We start from the raw sequence: 14,026 nt of genomic DNA, 5'->3' as shown, positions 1-14,026 counted from the left end.
TCAATGTCTGTCCTGGGGTAGTTATTTCAAGAATGTTGGCTATTTCTAGGCCTTTTATTAGCTCAGTTAAAATACTTCTAGTTTGTTTGACAGTAAGAGTTCAAGTTAAACATGCAAAATTACCACCGTGTACAGAAGTATATTGCCTTACTCTCTTTCCCTACGATATACAGAACTGCATGATTTAAGAGCATGATAGGACTTTTATGGGTGGATCTGACCACTGCAAGAATAGCACAGCAAGTTGGACAAGAAGAGCTGTTTCTATATCCTCAGGTAGATGCAGTATTTTCATGAAATTTTATAGTTTGAACAACTTGTGGAAATGGTGAAAGGGACTGAGAAGCACAGTCAGAACTTTGAATAAATTAGATTATATGATTTAGATGTGTTGCAAAAACCAAAACAAAACAGAAATCTGTGTATAAAGAGGCTTTGCGGATCAAGGCTTTGAAATAAGCTGGATTTGTAATAACAAGGTTTTTAAAAGTACCCAGTCTAGAGAAATGTACAGCTGAAATATTTCAAGTCTAATGTTTTTCATAATATCAGAGAAAAAAAAACATTTCCTTATTTGAATCGTGTTTATTTCTGTGCCCCAGAAATGGACCCAATCAAATTGACTCAAACTCCATAGATCCAGGGATTTGACCTAATGACCTAACTCACAGACTTCTGATGTTTTACTTTTCTCTGACAAATTACAGGATATATGCCATCTTTGTTAGGCACATTAATGAGTTTCTGGCACAGAGCTGGAGGCAATGCTGTTTGTGCTTACCAAATAGAAAGTTTTCTGCATTCAGATCCTGTGAGAAACCAGGTCTTGGCACGTAGTTCCTTGTTATTCCTAAAGAGAATACTGGAAAAGCAGGTCAACTTGCTTACTCTAGTATCATCTTTTGTTTGGATAACAGGTACATCTTCAGCTGGGGAGATACAATGCAGAAGGAGAAACATCTCAGAGAGCTGGAATGCACTTTTTTACTAACTTTGAAAAGCTCCCAGAGAATTCATTGAAATCTATGTTAATCTAAAGTAGAAAGAGTTACTATAGTTACTAATACAATAGTTACTAAATATAATTCTTACTATATAAAGTGCACATTCTGGGATCCTATAAGTTGAAAAGATAAAAGATCTTTAATTACATTTTCCATGGTAATAAATGATTGGCTTCCTTTTATATAGTTCCATTGTAGACAGAGCATGTACATAACACTTTGAATGTTTTGAACAACTCAGCATCAGTATAAGAGTCCTTGCTCCCTCTCCCTTTTTTATTTAAAGGTTGGCAGTAATTTTTCATGTCAGGGTCATGATTGATGTGGGTTAACTTTCCCTAAAAATCTTTTGAAACATTTTGAGTAATGTTAAAAATTATGGCATGCAATACATCAAAATATTTTTCTAGGCTTCCTGCATAAGTAAATAAACACTAGGGAAATGTGGAAGGCATTCAGAATGTTTTGTAAGCAAGTTTCAAACTGCATGTTGCAGATTTATATGCTTCATAGCTTACGCTATGATGCATATTGCATTTTATTAAAATACATGGTGGGTGGGGAAGAGTTGGTGATCTACTACATTTGTGTCTTTGCCCACATCAACTTGCAAAGGAGATCAATTCACTAAGAAGTGTATCTGAACATGGATTATGTATCCTGTCTGTCAAGTGTCAGTTTCCTGGGGAAATACTAATAGCAAATCCTCAATCTTAGGCCAAATGTCAGGGCTGTAATGTCCAGCACTCTGAGTATGGAGCATGGGATTACACAAACATCTGCCATTGACAGGCAAACGTAAAAGCCACCGATCTTCAGCAGTCAGATTCTGAATAGCAAAGAAAATCCCTCCAAGACATAATTCCTAAAGATAAGTAAAGTAAAACAAGGTGAGAAACAGGTGAAGCAGCAATGTATTTTCCTAAGAGGAAAAAAAAAAAAAAAAAAAAAAAAGAGGGATGTCTACTGTCACTCAGTAATGCAGGTTAAATAGAAAAAGGTAGACAGGCAGGTATACAGTGTGGAGCTCCTCTTTTCTTAGTCAGCATCTTTTCATTCACCCTTCTAATCATGAGTGGGGCATCACAAAAATCTGGGTTATTATTCTTCTTGTTAATTGAGGAATTTGAGAGTGGACTAGAGTGCTTTCAGAAGAAAACAGAACTGATGACACATGTCTTTTCTCATTAGGTTTAGGTATCCCACTGAGGTGTTTATGAGAGGGGTCTAGAATCCCCACAAAGCCCATCCAGAATAGCTCAGCGTTCCCACATGAGAAGTCTACTTTTCTCCTTTGACATATGTAGAGCACAAGTCCCAAATCAAGGTAACAAGTTTATAGACTTGTAAATGTAGCCTGCAGTGTAAGGGCATAGAAAATAGGTACTTACCTTTTTGAGATTCCGAGATAACCACAACATGGCTGAGGTAAAAGTTCAGAGATGCTATAAAAGTATCATTGAGTAGTATCAGGAAATGTTAGAACATACCATCAATACAGTCTTTACTCCTTTCCATGCCAAATATTTACTTGTTTTCTTTCCTCTTCAAAACCCATGTTATACATTATCTAAGCAAGTTGAATTAGCTGTTCTCTGAGAACGCTTATCTTTCTCATTAGATGATTGCATTAGATATCTAGCTTAGACTAGATATATAAGTTTATATGGTTAAACTTAGGTGAGATGAGTCCCACATCTAATACGTATGGATAAACAGGAGTAGAATTATAGAAACACAGAAGAGAATATCCTGAGTTGTGAGCAACCCACAAGGAGCAATGACTCCAACTCCTCGCTCCATACAGGACTATCCAAATATAAAACCATAATAGAATCACAGAATCATAGAATAGTTAAAAACATTTAAGATCATCTCAAATGTCTCTTAGGAGGTAACTACATTGGAAGGCTATGCTTTGGTATTTCAATGCATTCAAAATCAGCTCAGTGAACATTGTCTTAGAAAGCTGGATGTCATTGGGAATGTGACAGAAAATGATTGAAAATGCTTGAAATGATGTATTCAATGTCATATATATGATACTCTGCTGAGGCATGCAGTATAGAAACTAGACAATTAGCTGTCAGCAAGTATTTATTTGTAAAAGTTGTAGACTAGCATCTACTATAACTGCCAAAGTTCAAAGTACATAACTTCTGTATAAATTTTACTTTTCTAAATAATTTATTTTCATTGTAGTCTTGAAATTAATGAGACAGACTATAACTTATTTAGCTTTCAGCTATATAGTAACTAACAACTACAAGAAACTTTTCTGTTTTCATGGTTTAAGGCACCAGTGGCCACAGAGAATGATAGACCCTTTCGAGCAAAACTTTGTTACCTAAACTGACAGAAGACCAGTATACTGTTGGCAATATATGAGCTGTTTGTCCTACAAAGAGATAGCTTTGCATAAATCTTGGAAAACTGTATTTAGTTTGCTGCAGCTCCATAGAAGAGTATGAAAAATACAATTCTGGTACTTTCCTAGGAATCACATTGTTTGTCTCTGTTTCTGCATTCCTTAGCAATAAAGGAAAGTTTCAAGAGTCTTGTTCTTAGAATGTAGGCTAGAAATTATTTTTATGATCTGCTCCATTTGCATGCTGTCTCACATCTGACAGTCCACTATGAGCAATTGAGAAACTTCTTCTGCATAAATTACAGTAAGCCTTATGGCAATTATTGCTATCTTTACTGATCCATGCAAAATCATTTCTTTTCTCATTCCAGAAAGTGCAAAGACTCTTCTTTTTAGGGGGTTGTTGACCATATTAAGGTTTTCAGCAATATAGCAGTGCAAGTAGAAGTTAACCAGGCCCCAGAGAGGCCTCGTTAATTAGAAGTTTTGTTACTTCGCAGAAGTGAATGAATTATGGGTAGAATAGTACATGAAGATTTTTACCTAGGAAGGGGAATTTTACTTTCTATTAATTGGGGAATAAAATATAAAAATGAGGTTATCTGTTAGACTGGAGCATAAGCAGCTAAGTCCCAGGGTTGTTTTGGTATTGGACATTTTGTTAAGACACCTGCAAGCTTGGGCTATTAAAATAATAATGAATCACTTTAATGATGCTAATACAGAAGTGTCACAAACAAAAAATAGAGAAGCACATGTTCAGGTATGGTTCATGAATGAACTGGGGTGTATTTAAAATCTTTTGTGTCTGCTTTCTGAAGATGGCAACTTCAGTTTCTGTTATTCCTGTTGTCCTGCCAAGTTGAAGATTTTGTTTTACCAGCCTGTTAAGAGGTTTTGTTGGTTTATGTGTTTCTTTCTGTTTATGAAGGAAAAAGCTAGCTCAGGTTTTGTTTGACGTCTGCTGTGCAGATCTACAAAAAGGGAGGAATAATGTTTTTCTAATAATGTCTTCAGAGGCATGAAATGAATAAGGGAACAGGTAGCCCTATCTTTATGAGACAGTTAGCAGGTTGTATCTTGATTTGTTGAAGGAATGTTCCCTAAGGTTTGCTGTCATGGTTGTAAGCTGTGTACTGAGCTGTAATTCAGTCAATTACAAACACATAAATAACGTCTAAATGCTACTTAAGACCACGCTCACTGTCTGCTTTGTACCTATGTGGAGCAGGCCAGTAGACGCTAGATACCTATACAGTCAGTACTCAGCCTATGATAAATCTGTTGGACAAAATCACCTTTAGATACCAAACAGCTGACTGTGCAGGATGCTGGCTGCTGTTTTGGAAACATGTCTCAAAATCACCTTCTTGCATTTTAGTGGCAGCTGATATCATATCAGTACAATGTCTGGAGATACATCTTTTAGTATCTTATGGATTGAAGTAACTGCTGTTACCTGATCTCACATGAGAATTCTGGACTATTTCACAAATGTTCCTCAGAACAGATCACAACGAAGCTGCAGCTAAGGCTCTTCAAGGCTGGCCCACAGTCCAAAAACACACGGTATATATCCAGTGACCTACTAAATGAACAGACAAGGGGAGCATGGACACTTCCTATTGCAGTAGAAGTGAACAAAACTTGCACAGTTTTGATGAATTCAAACACCCTTTGTTGTATCAACAAATGAACAAATCAAACAATATCTCTTAAAATAAGTGATAGATAATAACTAGGGGGGATAAATTACAGTCGTGAGGGATGCTTGCTTAAAATAAGAGGTGGAGAATCACTGTAAATTCTCTCATTCATCAGCTAGAAGTGATTGAGGCTTTATACTTATGATTCACCTAAGGTTGATATAGTCAGCTTAGAAAGCCTGACCGCTTTGTTCTGAATGCTTGCTTCTGCATTTCTGGGTCACCTCAGTTATTAACAAAAAGAAACAATTGTGATGAGACTAGGCCATTGCTTTTAGTCCCTTTTAATTCCTGTTTAACAGAAAAAGGAGAAGTGATACTCCAACTTTTGTGAAGAAGCATTATTGTAATTTTATTCACATCATTTATGTGTGAATTGGTATAGTATGTGCCCACTGAATATACTATTTATTAATTAAGACTCTCGTCTAAAATATACTTGTACTTGATGAATGCGTTTATGTCCCATTGAAGTCAATGGGTTATAAATATATATATTTTTTGTGAAGTGTAAACATATACCTGCTTGATTTTGTATGTAGGATTATAGCAGGTTAATGGAACCAAATTGGAAATTGCTTTTTTTTGACCTACATTTTTGAATATTCAACTTGAAAATCATGTAGCCTGATTTTTGAAGATACTGACCGGCTTTGCTCAAAGTAGAACCTTGAATTGCTAAGCGGTGCTTTACAATTCAAGTATTACACACCCTTGCCAGAGGAGCGTATAAGGAATTGGGTGTGCAATGTTTGTCATAAACTGTGAGATACACAGGTAAAATGAACTTTATAAGAATAATGACTTTTTATTGATGATACTTCTTAACAGACATTAATGCATTTTCTATCTGCAAACAAGACAATTTAAAAAAGAGAATAAATAAATTAATGGAGTAGCAGATGTTCTTTATACAGAAAATTGTATGGAAATTCATGGCTAAGATATGAGAAAGATGATTGAGTGCTTGAGACATACATTATTTTTAAAGAATTTTAAAAGGATTTTTAAAGGACTTATAAAGGATTTTTAGAGATAATGATAAAAGATAGAAAAAAAATGTTTAGTAAAATGCAGGAAGATACAACCAAGTGTCATGAAGAGAAGCTGAGCAGAAAAAAACTTAAGCTGGACAGTCACAACAATGTGTTAATGATATTATTCATTAAACTGCTGGAAAATTTCCCTAGGAACATAGTGGAAGTCCCATTACTGACTGTAGGTTTAGATTGTTTGCCCCAGGCAAAGACTAGTATAGGTTTCAGGTTTTTAGGGGGGATTGTGTTCGGTAGTTTTTTGAATGAAGAAAATTAGGAAAAACCTCTGATTTGTCTGTTACCTCTGCACAAAAAAAAAAAAAATTAAAAATGTTAAAAAGTGAACAAAGAAGTTAATACATGCATTTTCTGAAACTAATCCAAACTTCTCAGTTCAGAGTTTGGCATATTCTACTTATCAGCTGTCCAAATCTTATGGTGCATTGCTACAGCAAAACCAGGACAGTAATGAATGGGTGAAAGCCATTGGATCATGATGGACATGTTGGATTAGATCCAACATTAAAATGCAGGTCCTAAAATATTGGCAGTAATTAGGAGATTTATGATTTTTTTTTCTTTTTTTCATCAGTGAAATAAGTTGCATATCTGAAGGATGGTTATCAGCCTGAGATGTAGGTAATCTTCTGGTCTCCTTGGAATTGGACAGCTTTGGGAATCAAACATCAGGACTAAATGAATCCATATTCAATTTCTATTCAAGACATTGCCTATACTTTGAACCATAATTATTTTGTTTTATGTGTTTGCTTTGCTGGGTGTGTGTTACTAGCCAAGGCCTTAAATCTCTCTGGCACAAATTACAAATTTAAAATAAATAATTGGCAACTAATTCTACAAGTACTAAACAAAATTCTACCTCTGCCTCCAAGAGTACAATGAACACGGCTGTACTGTAATTCCTGACACATACACTCTGTGTACCCCCCCTGTCCCTCCCCCCAGCCTTGAGAAGAGCAGATAGCACATAGTCAGAAAACACTACTGCTAGAAGTCCTTGCAGGTCCACAAAAGACCTAGTAAAGTACGTCATAACATCAATTGTATTATATATCATAATAGGAAACACCTAATATTGGGAAGTGTACTTTAAAAAGACACAAGGTCCAACAAACATATACTTTTCAAATACATCAGCATCACCAGTATATCAATATTATTCTAGTGACAGCACCAAAGTCTACTGACAGTTAAATGGACCCAAACCATTCTTTCCCCACTTGTTGGGAACTGCTCAGCAACTGTAAAGGTCTGGCTAAGGAAATATCTTAATTCATCTGCTAAAGTGAATTAAAAATGCATTTAAAATCTAAAAATACAACGTAAGTTAAAGCTAGTGCTCAAATGTAAAAAACCACCACCCCTATTTTTGATAATCTCTCAAGTTCCAACGAGGTCTATTCAAACTCCTGGGACAGAATGAAGTAAATAAATGGATCATTTTACCAGTAGGAATAACGTGGTAAAATACAGAGCTCTTCAAAAGTATGATAATTATGTACACAATTGTATTTATCATACAAAAAAAAAAAAAAGACTAACAGTAAAATTTATCTAGAATCTTCTATAGAAAATTATTTGAAGACTACATGCAGCTGTAGTAATTTTGTTAAAACAAAAGTATTTTTACAGCAGAGTTGCATCATTAATTAGCATGTAAGCTTCCACGTTTAGCTAGCAGCAGCAACACCAGCACAATCAGTAGCAGGTGCCTGTATGTGATATATGTAATGCTACCATAGAATTTGGCAAGCAATGCTTAGGAAACTGCATAATGGCTTAATATAATTCAGCTGAGGTCTTCAGATAGTGTAAACTGACCTTCCCTGCACACAGCATGGAGGGTGAGAGTTGGAAGAGATTGACAACTGCCAGTGCTGTCAGCAGGGAGATGCCTACAGCCAGCACATCCGTCACTCGGCCGACCAGAGCACATGAATAGGAGACCCTGGGACCGTCTCTGTGTGCTCCCGAAGGGGTGCCAGAAGGGCACACTTACTCTTCCCTGGAGAGTCTGTAACTCAGATTTTGCTGGCTTAAGGAAGGTCCCTTACCCATCATATCTTTAAAGACATCTTGTGCCCTGTCTATGCAGCCATTTGAGTTTTCTCCCCAGTTGTCAGAGAAAGGCCAGGGTGTCTGAAATGAAGTCTGCCCAAGTCAGTTTAATTCTGTAGACACAGGACTATTGAATGAAAATGTACCTCCTTTCTGGACACCAGAGGCTGTCAGGAAGCACGTATCACAGTAATAGCCAGTGTAACCTGGACATCTTTCACTGTCAGAAAGAATGAACTTCACAGCCCACTTACTAACACATTTCCTCAATAAAATCTCAGTTAAAACCTCTAATTACGATTTATTAGTTTATTGAAATGCAATGCTGCAGACATTTAAACAAATGCTTTTGCATTTTGTTGCAGCACCTGGACATTTCTACTGAGTGATCCCTTACACATGGTATTTGGTTATTTGTCATTTAATGACAACCACAATGGAAGTGTCCCATTTTTGCTCTCATATGTGCACACAAGCTTTTCTCCACTAGTCTGTGAAGTCTAAGGAAAGCCTACTTGCTTCTATGCAGAAGAGAGCCCCATTTTCTAGCAGGAAGGATAGGATTTGATGCTATTTCCCCATTGTGCCTTTCCCATTATCTCTGTTCCTGTGCACAATGTAGATGCTAACGCACTGCAATATATAAAAGCTAAAGTAATTTAAGAAGCAGACTTTTCTCTCTTGCATACTTCATGTTCATTGTAATGCAGGAAGTCCAGGATGGCCAACACAAATTGTTCCCCCAAGCATCATGAAATAGCTGAAAAATAAGGTACCTATTTATAATTAGGTATATGTACACACACATTGCAAATTACATGTAAGTATATATTTAAATACACAATTATATTTTAATATACATTTAACGTGTTTTTTTTTTTTTTTTTTAATAAATTTTGTGTTTATGCTTGTAAATATCTGCATATATGCATATAAGGTTCTTTATGTTTATCTTGCAGTCTCTCAATCTTTAGGCCACAATTACTACTATTAGATTATTTAAGGCTTGTAGAACTTAAAATATACTGGAGTGAACCATCAACAAATGGTTCACAATTTGTCAATGCCCTGTTGTTTAATAGCTGCAGAACTACAGAGAAAACATTCTTCCATGTGGAAACAATGAGATGTCTGTAGATTTTCAAGCTTTGGAGAATTTAAGTTTTTGTTTGTTTGTTTGTTTTGTTTTGTTTTTTTTTTTTTTCTTTCCCTTATGTATTAAAAAAAAAGTCACATACCTACTTAGCTACTGTTATTTGTCAGTTCTGCCTGGTACTATATTAGTATGAAAAAATATTGCTTTCCCAGAGTGAAAACACATTAATATTTGTGAAATGCTTAGATACTGTGATGAGAGGGATCCTGTTAGGACTTAGACAGATGTATCTGCAACATCTGGCAGTAGATTTCACAGCCCAGTCAGAGGTCTGGCCTTGATGACTCTGTTTAATTATCTCTTGGCTAAGGGATGTATGTCTTTCCCCCTTATCTCTCATAATCCTACCGAGATCCCGTCTGGGAAAAATATTGGGTAAGTGAAAACTTAGCCCAGGGAGTTGATGAGGTGAGGTAAATCTCAAGCTGCCAAATTCATGAATACTCAAAGTTTTAGCACATTTTTACAAGCTTTGGCAGAAGGACATCATTAATGTTTCAGAAGTTCTCCTGATCTCTCTTTATTGCTCTTTGGCCAGTGTCCCTGTAGTTTTTCAGTGTAGCATTCTTTTATTACTGGAAGGAAGACAATACCTCTTGCTGATAGGACACTCTTTTTCTTCTATAATGAGCTGCAAAATAAAGTGGAATATAACTGTGTAAGTAGCCTTAAACTTGGACATCAAAGTAGTACAACAATCAATCTTGGTAGTTGTTCAGCTCTCTCGAGCATTATCTTTATCATATTTCTAAATGTTCCGCTTTACTAATAGAGCATTTGTTACTATTAACTGTAGGTAGAATATTATACTTTAGCTAAATCTATCAAGGAGTAACATTTAGGTTCTGACACATGAGAGTCCTGAAGAAAGTTAATTACCATGACTCATTTCTTCCTCATTTCTACTGGTTTGGTAATTCTCTTTAAAATGTTATTTTTTACAATTGAGCAAATATCTCTCAGGAAATTTTTACCTAATCTAACCAGTGCATTTGATTCCACTGAGAAGCATCCAAAATATAGACAGAAATTCCACAAAATATAGTTGTATAAGATAGAGTGTACTTTTTAACCAAAAGGGAAGTAAATTTTGGCACTTAAGGCATATAATCTATCTAATCAAGATTTTATATTAAGATTTTTCTAGCATATATTCACATAGAAGATAACTGAGAACAAATGTGCCCATGTTCTTTCTCTCAGTTTCCTTTGAGAGCTTGGTATTATTGTATGCTATGTATTCATGCAAAGTATTGAGGGTGAAATATTTTGCTGAATTTTTGTGAAAAAAAGTGAATATTGAAATTGACCACTGCTTTTGACAAATTCACGGCAAGTAAGCTGATCCAATGTGATTAGCTTGAGCTTTTTTCCAGGAATACTGGCTTAATGTGCTTTGTGTAATATAGTATTGATAGTGCAAAAATAATAACATTGCTGTTTGTGTGTAGCATTTAATCACAGTAATTTGGAAAGTTAGATAAATTCTTTATATATATATATATATATATATACACACTTTTTTTTCTAAAGAAGCAACCTAAAATTTGCATAGCTGGAGAGAGAATAACATGCATTTGGCTTAACAAAACAATATGGAATCACTGCTGATGGGAGCATCAGTTATTCCAAAAACACACTGAATTTATTTAAAGGAAAATAAAACCAAATGTATTTATATATGAAGACTTGACCATTCCCTTACTATTAAGGACTAAATCTCTTAAATACAAAGTTGAAGGAAATTAATCTTACAGTTACTGAGATCAAGACTTGATTGAATCTGAATTCTGTAGGTGTTTGAGACCAATCATGCTACCCTTATTATTTAGATTTCCTTGTTTTCCATGGGTCCTTAGCAGAAGATTTACATACAAGTTAACCTTAGTGAGAGTTCAGTAAGGAGTTGAGGGCTGCATTCTTTTCTGGTATAAATCAAAACTCTGTCATTTTACATCCTTTTACACCTGCTAGCACTTTTTAAATGTGCAATGTCATCAGAACCTGGTGAATGTATAATTCAGGAAATAAAAACAGGATTCTATTTAGATAGAAAAGACATCATATTAACTTGATACGGGCTGCTGCCTAAGGCTTCATGCTGCACTTATTGCACTTGAAGAACCATCCATGTCAAAGGGCTTCCCCCTGTGCAGAGCACCAGCATTCAGAATGCTAGAAAAAAATCAAGCCTAATGCCAACAAAACAAAAAACTTATTAATGATCTGCTAGATCAGTGAGTAAAAAAATGACGTAATGACTTTTTTACTATATGGATTCATTGAAGGCACAGGAGATCATATACCATAGTAAATCAAATCAATAAATATTTAAATACTGTTTAGTTCATAGATCAATGGTCTGGTAAACTGTAATGGAGCTTTCTGAGCCATTATGATCTGATGAAAAAAAACGCAAGTTACGTTTTGTTCATCTATTAGAAAGCAAGAACCACAGTGAAGCTGTAATGGTCTACTGTGTCAAAGCCTGTGTGGAGCATTTTTAATTAACTATTCATCTGCTCATTAGTCAGGATTAATGCAGGAGGATCTATTAAGATCTACTGTGTCAAAGAGTATGTCATACCAGGAGTCTGTAAAGCCTGAAGATATATTACCCAGTCACAGTACCATATTATAGACTGACAGAAAAATTGCATCTTTAAAAAATAAAGCTGGCTCTGAGTAATGTCTGTGCAAGCAAATATCTTAAATCTTTTTTAAAGTGCTATTTTTCCCAGTTCTGTAATTAATCAGAAGAGCATAATCTAAGATTTTTTTCCCCAAATCTCCTAACACAATCATGTTTATCAGCTTCTGCAGCACCATTTAAGAGATCCCAGTTATGCCATCCTGAAATAATACTTCATCATCTTTTGTCCTCATAACCATGAAAAACAAAGTTTTTCAAAGTTTTTCTAAAGTCAAGTTATTCAGGGAGCTGAGTTTTTTTGGCACAAACATTGAGAACTTGGTTTGTTTGGCCTTAAGAAGAGAAGCATATGGGAGATCTTACTGATGTCTTTCCCACCTGTATGGGCAGACAATGGAACCATACTCTTCCTGGACTTCATTGTGACAAAAGAGGCATTAGACACAAACTGCAACAAGGGAAATTGTAATTAGATATAAAGTTTTTTATTAATATATATATATATTTTTTCATAAAGGTTTACAAGTACTGGAGCAATTTGCACAGAGAGGCTGAAGATACTCCATTCTTGTTGGTGTTGAAGGCTCAGCTGGACATGGCCATGAACAACTGGATCTAGCTGAACCTGCTTTCAGTTGGCATTGGGTTTTATTTCTCCAAAGACCCCTTCCAATTGCTATTCTTCTGTGGTTCTGTTGTTCTATAATTAGAAATCCAGAAAATCTCTGCAGTGAAGTTTTCAAGACCCATAGTTATGTAAAAAATGTCAAAAATTTTAAACAGATAAATTATAAATATTTGGAAATATCTGTAAAAGGCTATTCCTCTTCCAACTACCTAAGAGCTCTTTGCTGCACAACTGAGCTTTAATTTCTTAAAATAATCTCTTTATATATGTATAATTTTAAAATTACTGCCAATTTCCTCTTTCTTTTTACTTTGATAATTTACATGTGAAGAGAAGGCAGACGAATTGTCCTTAGTTTGTGCACAAATTAAGCAGTGAACCTTCTTTAGGATTATGTATTGCTGCATAGGAAAGGTGTTCAATTTGTACAATAATCTGCAAAGAAACAAGGATCACCTACTGCTGATACTTGTATGAGTGTATCTTCTCCCCAAGCCACTATAGAGGCATTAAAACTATACCACTTTATAGTCTCAAATATTCCATAAACGAAGCACATAACAATTTTCTTAAGATGAGGCCTATGCATATGTTCAATATGATGAACTTCTTTCAAGAAAAATATTGTGTGTCATGGAAAAAAAAAAAAAGTTAGTGTGCTAACCTGTAATTATGGGCTATCTAAAGAAGCTGAATATTTCATTCCATGTTTTTCTGGGTTTGTATTTTGAGACAAACTTTGAGAAGAACCTTATTTAGAACGACTCAAGATTTGCAGATTAAGTTAGCAAGTTCTGGATAAACACTTAGTGTGACAAAAAGAAATGGCTGAGATTTTATTACTTTTTCCAAAGCTAGAAAATATATGAATGTATTACAGGACGGGTGAAAGAGAGAAGAACCATACAAAGGTGATATTTCACTACCTGTAGTGTTCTTTCAGTCAATTAATGATCACCAGCATTTGGAAAACTTGATACTAAACTGCAATGACCTTTGATGTGTTAAGCAGATTTTGGATCAAGTCGTTTTTAGCAGAGTAGAGACCAGGAGATATTTAAGCTTATTTATGCACTTTTTTTTTTTTTTTTTTTTTTTTTTTTTTTTTTAAGAAAGAAGAAAAAATTAGAAACAGTGTGTGTAGGTGTGTAGGTTGCAAGGACAAAAAGTTGTCTCATTTCAGTATGTCCAGATTTACAAATCTTTACTGGAAACTTGGAACACACTACTCAACGTTTTGCTGAATCATGTGAAAGAATACCCATTGCCATAAAGATTATGTTATTACATATTTACAAATGTTCTGTCTATATTTGGAAATAATATCTAAATGATATCTAAATAGCACTGTAAAGCACATGATGAATTAAAGACTTGATAAGTTATCTCATACCT

The 14,026-nt window shown here is 35.0% G+C and overlaps 1 long non-coding RNA gene across 1 annotated transcript in view; it reads left to right on the top strand.

Annotated features, from left to right (window-relative positions):
- Window positions 1-13,733, top strand: part of LOC137855208 (uncharacterized) — a 33,359-nt gene extending 19,626 nt beyond the window's left edge. The window contains exon 3 of the long non-coding RNA XR_011095595.1: window positions 12,521-13,733. This is a non-coding gene — a long non-coding RNA (uncharacterized lncRNA). The remainder of the gene's footprint in view (window positions 1-12,520) is intronic.
- Window positions 13,734-14,026: the final 293 nt, after the last annotated feature.

The sequence above is a fragment of the Anas acuta genome, chromosome 4, assembly GCF_963932015.1.
Source record: "Anas acuta chromosome 4, bAnaAcu1.1, whole genome shotgun sequence".
Lineage (NCBI taxonomy): Eukaryota > Metazoa > Chordata > Aves > Anseriformes > Anatidae > Anas > Anas acuta.
Note: the sequence above shows the minus strand (reverse complement) of the source record. Positions and strands in the feature narration are given on the sequence as shown.